The sequence below is a fragment of the Myotis nattereri genome (assembly GCF_964212035.1).
Source record: "Myotis nattereri genome assembly, chromosome: 16".
In the NCBI taxonomy this organism is placed as follows: Eukaryota; Metazoa; Chordata; class Mammalia; order Chiroptera; family Vespertilionidae; genus Myotis; species Myotis nattereri.
In genome coordinates this window covers 45,584,460-45,597,097 of record NC_138091.1, presented here as the reverse complement: position 1 = coordinate 45,597,097, position 12,638 = coordinate 45,584,460, and the positions used below count along the sequence as shown (strand labels likewise).

Below are 12,638 nucleotides of genomic sequence, written 5' to 3'. Positions count from 1 at the left end.
CAAATAGTATAAATAGATGTAATAGGAGAATAAAAAAAGAACCTCGCTATGCTGATCAACTGAATGCTGTCTCCATGTCATTCCTTCTTCGCCGACTCCGTCCACACCTTTGGGAACCCCTGGACCTGCTGGGGCTGGACCCCAACAGGTCTTTTAAAAAGTGTGTGATGAAATGAGTATGCAGAAAGCACTTCTACAGGATACTCAAGTATAATGGTTGTCTCAAGGAAAAGCACTTGTGACTCTGAGTTTTAAGTTGAACTAACTGCTTTTTTCACAGAGCACTACTTTTACTTGGAACAAAGCACAAACTGTGGTTATTCAGACATGACTATGTAGCAGACATTTTCTTGAAAATGAAGCGAGTCTGTCACTTCAAGAAAAACTGACAGTACTTGTTGCCAATGATAAAATCAGAACTTTTAATCAAGAATTAGAATTTTGGAAATCGTGTAGCTGCTTGACAGATTCCAGTAACTTTCCTGATGAGAAGGATGATGATATTAACTAATGTGGTTTTTAAATATGGCACTATAAAATGTGTCATTTGAAAGATCTGCTTAACTCAATGAACCAGTATTTCCCAAACAACCAATGCATGATAATATAAAATCATGTATAGGTAAAAGAGCCATTCAAAGTGCAAGACAGACCAATGGATTTTAATATAACAGTAACATCAATATTAGTTCAGATTCCACACTACAACGTTTAAGAAATTACCAACTGTAAAATTTGGTGTAGTACATAGAAGAACATGCACAATTGTCTAAAAATACTCCTTTTTCCAACTACCTCTTTCATTCTTTTTTTTTTAACTCTCACCTGAGGATATTTTTCCCATTGATTTTTAGACAGAGTGGAGCAGGAGGGAGGAGGGGAAGAGAGAGAGAAAGAGTCATTGATTGGTTGCCTCCCACATGCACACCGGGGGCCAGGGAAGGCCAGGGCTGGGGATCCAACCTGAGACTGAGGTACTGTCCTTGACTGGGAATCAAACCCACTACCCTTCCATCCATAGGCTGACACTCTAATCATTGAGCAAAACTGGCCAGGGCTTTTTTTTTTAATCCTCACCCAAAGATATATTTTTATTAAAAGAGAGAAAGGATGGGAGAGCAGGGGAGGGCAGGGAGGGAGGACAAGGGGAAGAAAGAGAGAGAAAACATAGATGTGAGAAACATGGATGCATCACCTCCCATATGCTACCTGACTGGGGATCAAACGCGCAGTGTAGGTATGCACCCTGACCAGGAATCCAACCCACAACCCTTTGATGTATGGAATGACGCTCCAACTAACAAAGCCACCCGGCCAGGGTCCAACTACATCTTTTGAGGCCATATTTTCTTCATATACTTTAACCAAAACAATCTATTATATCAGATTGAATATAGAAGTAGATATGAGAATTTAGTTGTCTTCTATTAAGTGGATATTTAGATTTGCAAAAATGTTTTTTAAAATGCCACTCTTCTCACTAATTTTTAAAAATATATATTTTATTGATTTTTTTACAGAGAGGAAGGGAGAGGGAAATCGAACCTGGGACCCTTCAGTCCGCAGACCGACGCTCTATCCACTGAGCCAAACCAGTTAGGGCCTCACTAATTTTTTTAAAGTTACTTTATAAAAATAGATTATTTATGTTAACATGATATAGGTGTGTTTTTTAAAGCAATCATATTTCTAAAAATGTTTTCCCATTCTGTTTTCTAATTTGGTCAATATCAACAGATATACACTATACAAACAAAAGTTCTTTGGGGTCCTCAGTAATTTTCAGAGTATACCTGGTAAAGAGTCCTGAGATCAAAAAGTTTGAGAACCACTGCTTTAAAATAATTTTCCTTTTATTCAAGCCACTTCCAACATTGCTGTTTATACTAAATCTCCCTTCCCCCGTCCTCAATCACAGTTGAACCTGGGAAAGATATCTGGCCCAAGGGAAATCAAGCCTTAGACTGACCAAATCAGATATCACTCAGGAATCTGAATTAAGCCTCATGGATACTGAGATCTATTTATGGTGGAACACTAGACTGCTAAAGTCCATGGAATTGTTTTTGTTCCAGCCCTTGCTGAAGTCTGGTTGTTCAGCTTTTCCTTAAGTTCTATGACAGCTACTTCCTTTTGATACATCTTTTATATGAGCTATTTTAAATAAATTTCTTTTCCTCCATTTGAAAGATCAGATGCCCTCAAATGAAAATCATTCCCCCAAAAAAACCTAAAAATTAAATGGAAATTATAGGCTCATTCACAAGAGACAAACTTAATGATCAGCTGCTAGATAAGGGAGGTTTGATTTCTTTTCTTTATTGAAGGAAGCCATTCTCTATATCACGATACTCTAGACAGCATATGGCTTCATTAAAATATACCAATCCGACAGGGTTTTTCAGGGAGGTTGATAAACAGAAAAAGAACAAGGTTAGTGAGACTTGTCCTACCCAATATGAACAATTATTACAAAGCTATGATAATTAAGACATGCAAACAGACTTATGGTACAGGGTAGAGAATGCAGGTACAAACACTCATGTTTTGTGGAAACATAAAATGGTAAGGGACAGACATGAATATTTAATAAATGATGCTGGGGCAGCAGGTTATCCTTATGGAAAGAAAACTAAATTCCGACTTCAGGCTTATTCTTATGGGGGAAAAATTAGATCCCTATTTGACACCAAATATCAAAATAAATTCTAGGTAGAATAGAGACCTAAATGTGAAAAGCAAAACTTTAAAGCTTTTAGAAGAAAATATGGTATGTAACTATTACCTCAGTATAGAGGAGGAGTCCTTCATTCAGATAAAAAAAAACACCACACTACAAAAGAGGAACATAATAAATCTAACTCTGTTAAAGATTTTAGTTTCATTAAAAGAATGAAGTTAAAAAAAAAAGTAAAACACACCCATTAGGATGACCACTATTAAAAAACAACAACACAGAAAATAACATGTTGGGGAGGATGTAGAGAAATTGGAATCCTTGTGTATTATTGGTAGGGATGTGAAATAGAGCAGCCACTACATTAAACAGCATGGCAGTTCCTCAAAAAAATTTAAAAAGAGAATTACCATATGATTCAGCACTTCCACTTCTGAGTATACTAGTATATCCAAAAGAACTGAGAGCAGGGTCTCAAAGACATATGTTTACACCTTTATTATTCACAACAGCCAAAAGGTGGAAGCCATCCAAGTGTCCATTGACATATAAATAAACAAAATGTGGTATACACATACAATGAAATATTATTCAGCTTTAAAGAGGAAGGAAATTCTAACACATGCTACAACATGGATATTGTGCTAAGTGAAAGAAGCCATATACAATCGGGCAAATACTGCATGATTCCACTCATATATGACATAACTAAAGTAGTCAAAATCACAGAAACAGTAAGTAGTACCTGTTTCTAAACACCAACTAAAAATTACATAAATCTCAAATTAAGGAGATGAATGATTACATATACATTTTTTCTTACAAATAAATAATTAAGACAGACAGATGGAAGGAATCAGAGGCTTTCAGAAAAGTACTGCAAGTCCTTCTTTGATGTAGCTGGTGCCACAGCAAGAAGATTTATGACAACAGCTTCTTAGAAAGAAACAAACAAGAAAAAAGGTCCTCATGTTAAATAAGGGCTAATGACTGAATGTTTCATTCCCCCTCTGAGGTCTGCATCTAGCTCTCTCAAAGTGGCATGACCAGCTTTGCCACACAGAGGAGGTAGGCAACTCCTGCTCTATTAAAACACGACCATAGCTGTAGGAATGAAGGCCTAAGCAATTCCTAAAGAGGCTATACTCTAGAATATTTTTACCTATAATGTGAGCTTATCGAAAACAAAAGTAAAAGAAGCCAGTGGATCTTAGCAAATGTGTCAGCATAGCCTTTCAGAGTGATTCACCATGCCCGAAAACAAACAAAGGAAACAGGTGTGCTTCCCTGAATACACGGCCAGAATTTAATATGGGGCCAGTATTGTTTTATAAAACCAGGTTGAGACTAAGCTTATAAAATCTGAAAGTAAATATGACAAGATGGTGAAAAGAAAAATGGACTTCAGATAAATATCAGAATACTGTTACTGTCATTTGAGTAATTTGAAATCAGTTTACTCAAATAAGATTACTCAAAATACCACTACATCGTAAGAGTCCAATAAAACATTTTCTGCTAAGGCAGGAATTAGTCCAGCCCTTAAAACCAGCTTTAGAATGCAGTTCCACTGTGTCTTTGTGTCTTTCGTTTGTATTAACCTTCATTAGTGTGATGGAGTTCCAGAAAACACTGAATGCACCATTTCTCCTGAGTCCACGGTACACAATAGAAATCCATAGGATTCAGCACTGTTCCAGAGCCTGAGTTAAGACAGCTAGATATTATAGTTCATGGCCTATCTGAAAATTTACCCTAATTAAGAACAATTTGTCTCACTCCTTTTTTATTATGAAAATCTAGTAATAATGAAAAAAATATGCTACTACAGCATAATCTTACATAACACTCCAACTGTGTGGAGAAATGCACGTAAACAAAGAAAAAAGAGGAAAGACAAATATATACTTGTGCACACACACACAAAGATGTTTTTATATAACAATCAAATATCCACATCTCTCGGAAAGCTTATAAACACAATTTCAGTCTCTAAATTTCATTTTGTGTACCTTTCATCTCAGAAAAGACGCAAGGCTACTCATGAGAGAAGAAATTCCCCAGTCTCTTCTACAGCTAGCCTTATATTAAGGGCAGGAGTGGGGAGTGGGGTAGGTATGGGGAGTGGGGGAGTGTAAGGAAGCAATACTCTATTCTGCTGGAGATACTACCTGTCTTTCACAGAGTATTCAAGACAAGGAATCTGTGAGGTCTAAGATCCAGAATCCAGCAATGCCAGTGGCACTGAAATGAGTCAAACACTAGGTGCATTGTATTAAAATAAAGACATTTCTATTTTTTAGAATTTGGTTCCAGAAGCTCCATAGGGAGATGAACAACGTAATTTATTAAAAGGAAAGAAAATGTGACACATACACACATATACACACACATACACACACACAGGCAAAGGTTCCACATCTGGGACAGGAAAATACAGAGTGAGCCAGGAACTTCTTGTACTAGAAGGCAAGGAAGTGCTCATAAACCAAGCTTAAAGGGCTCCCACTGGCCAAATATGGGACATCTTGAACATCCAAGAAAAGTGATTTTTGGTAAAACATAGAGTAAATTAAAATTCATAAGTTTACAATAATACTAAAACAAAAAGCAAGAAAAAGAAATAATTCGCCACCATTAGCGGTGGTTATTATATCGTCTCCTTACTCAAAAAAATTGTTAAAGGGAAAATTAAGAATTCACCTGAACTTTTAGGTAGAAATTATAATCTATTCCTGATTAGGGAAAGTTACAAAATATTGGGGGAATGAGAATTAGAAAATTACCATTTTGCAACAAACCAATAACTGGCAAGGATCATCATTAGATGAAAGGATGCTGGAGAAATATAATAATATGGTGCCAGAGTGTCACCACTCTACAGATTACTTGCTAATTACGAAGAAAAAAAGTCTTTACAATGGAAACACAAGGTATTTATCATCTTTAAAAATGATCAAACTCAGCATCATTACTCCAGTGCAGTGATGGCGAACCTTTTGAGCTCGGCGTGTCAGCATTTTGAAAAACCCTAACTTAACTCTGGTGCCGTGTCACATATAGAAATTTTTTGATATTTGCAACCATAGTAAAACAAAGACATATTTTTGATATTTATTTTATATATTTAAATGCCATTTAACAAAGAAAAATCAACCAAAAAAATGAGTTCGCGTGTCACCTCTGACACGCGTATCATAGGGTCACCATCACTGCAGTGGGACATTACAACATTACGTTTCTCTTATTGTGATGCAAAATGAAGTACAGAGCAACACCTATGAAGTAATTCTTCTCATGGCTTCTATAGGATGTCCCCAAAAAATGTATAAACACTTTGAATAATTATAAAGGCAGTGTTTATTAAAATACATTTCATTTTCAAAACTGAACAAACAGCTGTTAAAGGGTGTATACATTTTTGGGGGACACCCTGTATATAAACTGTTCTAAATTTTAAAAGAGACTAAAGACATGTTTGCAGGAAAAATAATACAAATAATTAAAAGGTTCATCTTCAAGATAACTAGGAAAAATCTGAATATGAACTGAATATTAGATGGTATTAGGAAATTACCATTAATTGCCTAAGCTGTGGCAATTGGCAATGTATTGTAAGAACAATTAAGTAAAACAATGTATTTTAAGAAGCATCTCACATATTTAAAGTATTAAGGTGTTAAGTCTGCAATATAACAATGTGTATATATATAAACATATATGCACATATATAAAGCAAATACAGCAAAAGGTGAACAACTGTGGAATCTAGGAGATAACTGTACTAGTCTTTCAATTTTTCTGTATGTTTACATTTTTCACTTAAACAGTTGTAAAAAGGCAGGGGGTAGGGACTCAAAATGCACTTCTTCCAGGAAGGCACCTCAAATAAACTCTTCTTAAACCCTTAATCCCTTATTTACAAAGTCCTCTCAGCATAAAACGCAATATATTAATGTTCCCTTATTATTTCATATGTTCAGTAGATTTAGTTTTCCAACAAGACTGTAAGCTCCTTCAGGAACAGATCTTTTCATTCTTTTCTATTTCCTCACAGCTCATAGTCAAGTATTCTGCAATCAACAGGCTTTTAAAAAGTGCTAGTGCCAATATTCTGCATAGGTGCTCAGTAAAGCACCTGAAGTGAGTTAGCATTTCAATTCCTCAACAGAATGGCAATTCACTTGTATAAACTGTTTTTGAATCACAGCTATCAAAAGATTTTAAAACCTCACTTATGGGCTTATAGAACTTCACCTAGAAAAACTGGTATCTAAAAGTTAAAGAAACTAGAATACAGGTTTTACATGTCTTCCTAACACTGTCATGGGTTTGCTGTGTTATCCAGGCATATGACTTTATTCCCATGACATTATTCTTCAGTTGAACAATATATTCTACCACCACCCCCATCTGCAAAGCAGAGACAGTATTTATCCACAACTCCTGGGTGTAATGAAGCTTAACAAGCTACATAATTAATTTTAAAATCTTAAATAAAAGACTGCACATAGATTTTTACAAATAATTTTAAATCCTCACCCGAGCACATGCTTATTGATTTGAGAGAGAGAGAGAGAGAGAGAGAGAGAGAGAGAGAGAGAGAGAGAGAGAGAGAAGAGAGCGAAACATCAAAAGGCTGCCTTCCTGCAGGCACCCCAACCGGGGCTGGACCCACAACCTAGGTATGTGACAGGGAATCAAACCCACAACCCACAACCTTTCCAAGTACAGGATGACACTCCAACCAACTGAGCCACATGCCAGGGCTAGATAAAAATTCTGACAATACAGTGTTGATGAGGAAAGAGGCAGACTCATACTCTGCTAGAAGGAATATAAATCCATACAACCTTTATGGAAAGCACTTCCACTATGAATTTACCCAAGACCCCCATGTACATAAAATCTACATGTAAGAAATTAATTGAAGCTCTGGAAATAACCTAAGTATCCAATAAAAACAGCTGGATGAATTATGGTACATCTATACAATGGAATATCTACCAGCTTTCAAAAAGAGGTACTCTATGTACTGTATTAACTGATGGCCAAGATATATTAAATGAAAACGCAAATTACAGAATAATGGGTATAGTTTCTTACCCTGTGCATAAAACAACAATTAACAAAAGCACCAAAGAATATGTAGTTGTATACGCTTGTAAAAGCACTGACTATCTCTGAAAGGGTAAATAAGATACAGGTTACAACAATTTCCTTTGGGGAGGGTAACTAGATGGATGAAAGGAGGATAGTACAAAAGAGATTTTTCACTCTCTCTGTGTACCTTTTAAATTTTGTTTTATAAGTATGTACATGTTACCCGTTTTAAAGAGTTATTTTTTAAAACATGGCTCTGCACCAGTAAGAATTATCTAATGATACTCATCTTAATCCTAAAAGCATATCATGCCTTAGTATCATAACAATTTTAAATGAGGCTTCAAATTGAACCAGGTGAAATGTTTCCACATAAAAACAAAGCATTCTACAAGACAGAGGCCTGCAGAGAAAAGACATGGACAGTGATTACCTCAATAGTTTCACTTCAAGGTTTTAGCCCAGAACCTGATCAAAGTCTGGACAGAGATAGCATTAATCATCTTCAAGTACCAAACTAACCACTATAAAGAGCTCTAAAAGGAGAAGTCACCAAAGTACCAAGTGGACACCCACCTCCCCCACCCCAGGCGGGGGTTGTCACAATAATTTAGCACTCCTCATATTCACATAAGGGGGAAAAAAGGTGAGTTTCCACCTCTTTCCCAGGGCAAGGATAACATATGCCCCCAAATTCCTATGCTTCTCCTGTGTCATCTCTTGGCTCCACTGCAACCACATGGCAACAGAAAACAGCACAAAAGACTGCTGAACCATGCAAAGGCCAGAGTTAAATGAGGAAGTGAAAAAAGAATGTATACTTTAAAGCCCAAGAACATAAGGTCCTACATTTAAAAATGGCAGCCGAAGAAGCCTTGAGCAAAGAATACCAAAGAAAGAACACAAAGGAAAAAGAACAGAAAAGAAGGCTTACTAATATATCCCATTCCCAATTATTCACACAGGTGACATGGTTGGCAAAGATAACTGAAACACACAAAAAATACGCCCTGCCCCGCCCCCCCCCCCCCAAGCCCCGTGCCCAACAATTTAGTTATTCATTTCAGTGCTTTTCAGCACACCTTCAACTTGTAAGAGTTTATCATTCCCTCACCCTGTTCTGATGGCAGAGGTAAGAAACAGCAAAGTATGCAAACGAGTGGCAACACGGGAAGAAATTCCAGGACCATGGATAATCGGCCAACTGAAAACCCAGGGCCTAGATCACTGAAATATCCCTGTACTTTGAAGTTCCTAGTTTTAAATTGCTGTTTGTTACGTGCACTCTCGTTACTTAGAGTTAAAACCTGCCCTGGGTAAGATACCATCCACCAGTGGTTTCAGATTGCTTTTGTTTTCATGTGACCTTCCCAGAGCATCAATAATGTACAGCTAAAACGAAAGTGCTAAGGAAGATCTTCTTTTACAAAGAAAGAGGTAAATAGGTCACACAAATAAGAAGGCTGGAGAGGAGAGAACCTTGATATCTTGATTTACAACTACTCCTCTAAGCCTTACATTGTGTGTTCTTTATCTACACCTTAACTAGTTCTGTGAAGATAACTAGGAATTTTGCTAAAAGGAAACCCCCTCTTGCTTTCTTTTTTATGACCCTTAGTCCTCCTCTGAAAGCCTTCCAAAATCCCCTGCCATAATAACTGAGTGGGTTTGGGCACCTACTTATTCCAAAATTCGGGGGATGTTTGCGTTAAAGGTACAGCAAGGGAGTCAAGTATGGGAGTAAAGAAAAGCAATGCTAGAACCAGAAGTTGTAGTCACAGTTTCAAAAGAAGGGTCAGCGCGGGGCACGTTGGCTCTGGGAAGCGTTTGTAGCCTGTGAGTCACTTAGGCAACCCCGGATGCAAACAGTGCTTTGTCAATACGCCCCTCGGATCACGGAAATTCTCCCTCTGGGACAGGAGCAACAGGCTGGCTATCTGGCAGCAAGTCTCGCCCGCAGCCTGGGAAGAAGGCGGGCGCGTGGTCAAGGGGCTCTTTTATTCCGCAGGTCCCTGCAACACAGTGGTGCGCATGCGCCCGGAGGGCAGCGAACAAGCACCCCGAGCTCCTTCGCGCTCGCGCATGCGCAGTCACCCATCTCGCCGCAGGCGACAGCTCTGTATTTGGCAAGGGGGATGGGACTGGGAAAATTATGTGGGGGGGCTGAAGGCAGGGGGCGCGTTTGTGTCTCCTGAATGCTTCGAATTGGGAGAAGGAACGGTTGATGAGGCTCTGGCATTTACAAGCCACGTAACCCGGGATGTGGGATATGGGGCAGCGAAGAGTATATGTGTGGCGGGAGGAGGGGGGTGGCGTGGGGAGTAGGGGTCAGTCACCTCTTAAGGGAGGCGCCCCCCACTCCGACAGGACAACCCTCTCCCTCGACTCTCCTCCCCCCCACTCACCTCAGAGCGGCGGCGACAGCTGCTGGTCCCCGTCCCCCTGCGCTCGCCTCATACTGTCCGCAACATCCGGGACCTGCGGGACCGCCGATACACAAATACACACACACTCGGAACGCGCACACTCACACACTCACACACACACACCCGGACACACACCGGCCGGGGCGTCGTGGCGTCAGCACGTCAACGCAGCGAGCGCGCACCCGCCGAGCCCCACCCCGCGCGGCCTCTCCACGCTACTCCCCTCCCTGGGTTCTCCGGTCCCGCCTCCCTCTCCCTCAAGGCTCCGCCTACTTGCTCCTGCGCGCATGCGTCCCGGGGGTCTCCGGGCCGGGGATCCGAAGAGAAGTAGGGGCCTCAGAAGAAAGAGGCGGGAACTGAAGGGGGTCGCGTGCAGGGCCCCCGCGGGCTACGCCGAGGTGCGAGGACCAACTGGGGGCGCACCGAGGGGAGGGCGGGGTGGGCCGCGTAACAATAACGGCATTTCACAGCAGCATCTTATATTTGCGAGTCATTTATGAATTACCAATGGCTTTTACTTGCATTGCCTGTTTTTGTTCCTACCCAGCTGTCAGAATGTTTTTCAGACTTTAAGATAATGCTGGAGGCCCTTGTCAGTAACTTCACATTGAGCATTTGGAAGCAAAAACTTAGAAGGACCACTTTGGGGGACGGCGGGGGAGCCTGTCGCTGGCTTCCCTGGAAGGAGCTGACCCGGCGACACGCTGCTGCCGCGGGTCCTGGGTCCCAGGGATCAATGGCTCCTGCGTGTGTGAAAGAAAAAAGTCAGTGTCTGGGTCCTGCAAGGAAAAAAAAAGAAGAAGTCACCTCCCGGTTACAGTCCTGGCGTCCGTGATGGGATAGCCGTCATTGCTACAATTCTTTAAACTTTAAAAATTATTCTTACCGAATCGAATCGAGCCAAACAACCCAGAGCAGGCACCGGCTCCTTCACATACACGCAGATGAGACCGTCATGCACACCCGCACGCAGAGCCGGGGAGGCACGGACCTGTGGATCCGGGGTGACGGCGTGTGGGTCCCGGGGGACGGCGTGTGGATCTGGGGTGACGGCTTCGGGAAGCCCTGTGGCCGGGGGACCCAGGTGGCGGGCGGGGTTCGGGGTTCGGGGAGAAACCCCTGACAGCCCCAGGCTGCCTTCCACCTTCCAGAACGCACGCAGTCCCTGTCCCCCCGCAGCTCAGCGTGTTCCAGGAGCCACGGACGCAGCAGCCGGACGCCTCGAGCTCGCCCGGGCGAGTTGCAGCGACCCTGGTCAAGAGGTGGGACTCCTCCTCCGACAAGGGTGTGGCATTACCGTGCGGGCCCCTCCTGACACAGAAAGAGCTTTGTCACCTCTCAGGCTGGTGCCGGGAAACTTTCCCCTTCGATTTCACTCCACGTCATCACCAACATTCGTCCCTTTGGCTGGAGCCAGCCCGGGTTCCAGTCCTTGCGACAGTTCACAGGGCCCCACAGGTCGCCCGGGAACCGGGATCAGTGACGGTTCAGTCTCCACTTGAGATGGCACAGGACGGCAGAGGCCTGCGCTCATTCCTCGGAGGGAGGAGCGCGGAGGTGGGGAAGGGGTGCAAGAAGAGGAAACTGGAGCCGTTGGCAATATACGCCCCACTTGGGCTAATCATGACAGTTTGGTTTTATTCTGCCTGGGGCCTGGAAGGGGGCGCCTGGGTGCTAGTGAGTCCGCCAGCAGCTGTCCAGGCTGGGTCTGAGTCCCCAGAGACCTGGAAGGACATGAGCGTCCTGGCCCCATCTGCAGCCTGGTGCCACGAGGCTCCCATTCCACTGTGGGGACCATACCGCCCGCCTGAGATGTGCTACCACCAGCCTCTGCACAAAGGACTTTGATTTGGTGTGGATCTGATTAAATGACTGTAGATGTCCTTGGAAGCCCTGGGTGGAAGAATTTTAAACAGCTTCTCCTTTTTAATATGCACTTCCTCTTCGGTTTTAATTATTTTGTTCCTACATTTTCTCTTTCAATTTACTAAAATCTAGAAATGTAATTAGAGCAGGGGCCGGGCTCAGAGAAAGCTGCCAGGATTTCTACAGCATGATTAAATGTACTAGGCATCCCTTTAGTGGGGGACTGAAAAAATAGGATTCTCATTATTATCTTTCCTTATCCAGGGAAAATCGGCACCACGTACAGATACGGATTTATTGAAAATGCAGCATTAATTAAAAACTCACCCAGCCGCTTGACGAGTTTTGCGGGGGGGCAGGGGGGATGTGCAGGTATTTAATTATTTCCTCCATTTACTGTTTTGTTGTTGCAACCATGACAAGCAAGAAGCCCCCCACCCCCCACCCCTCTCAAAACTCTGTCCTCAGAATAAGATTCTTCTTCTCTCCTCAGGAGGGACTTAATGAGGCTTTTATCTATGCAACAACAATCAAGCTCACAATGGCACCAATTCAATGCACTGCTC

At 41.9% G+C, this 12,638-nt stretch overlaps 1 protein-coding gene across 2 annotated transcripts in view; it reads right to left on the bottom strand.

Annotated features, from left to right (window-relative positions):
* Positions 1-10,378, bottom strand: part of SPOP (speckle type BTB/POZ protein) — a 71,776-nt gene extending 61,398 nt beyond the window's left edge. Inside the window, exon 1 of one of the 2 annotated variants that reach the window (XM_081109713.1) lies at positions 10,186-10,378. The gene's annotated coding sequence lies outside the window, so the exon portion shown is untranslated. The remainder of the gene's footprint in view (positions 1-10,185) is intronic. The other variant, XM_081109714.1, reaches the window with a different exon arrangement.
* Positions 10,379-12,638: the final 2,260 nt, after the last annotated feature.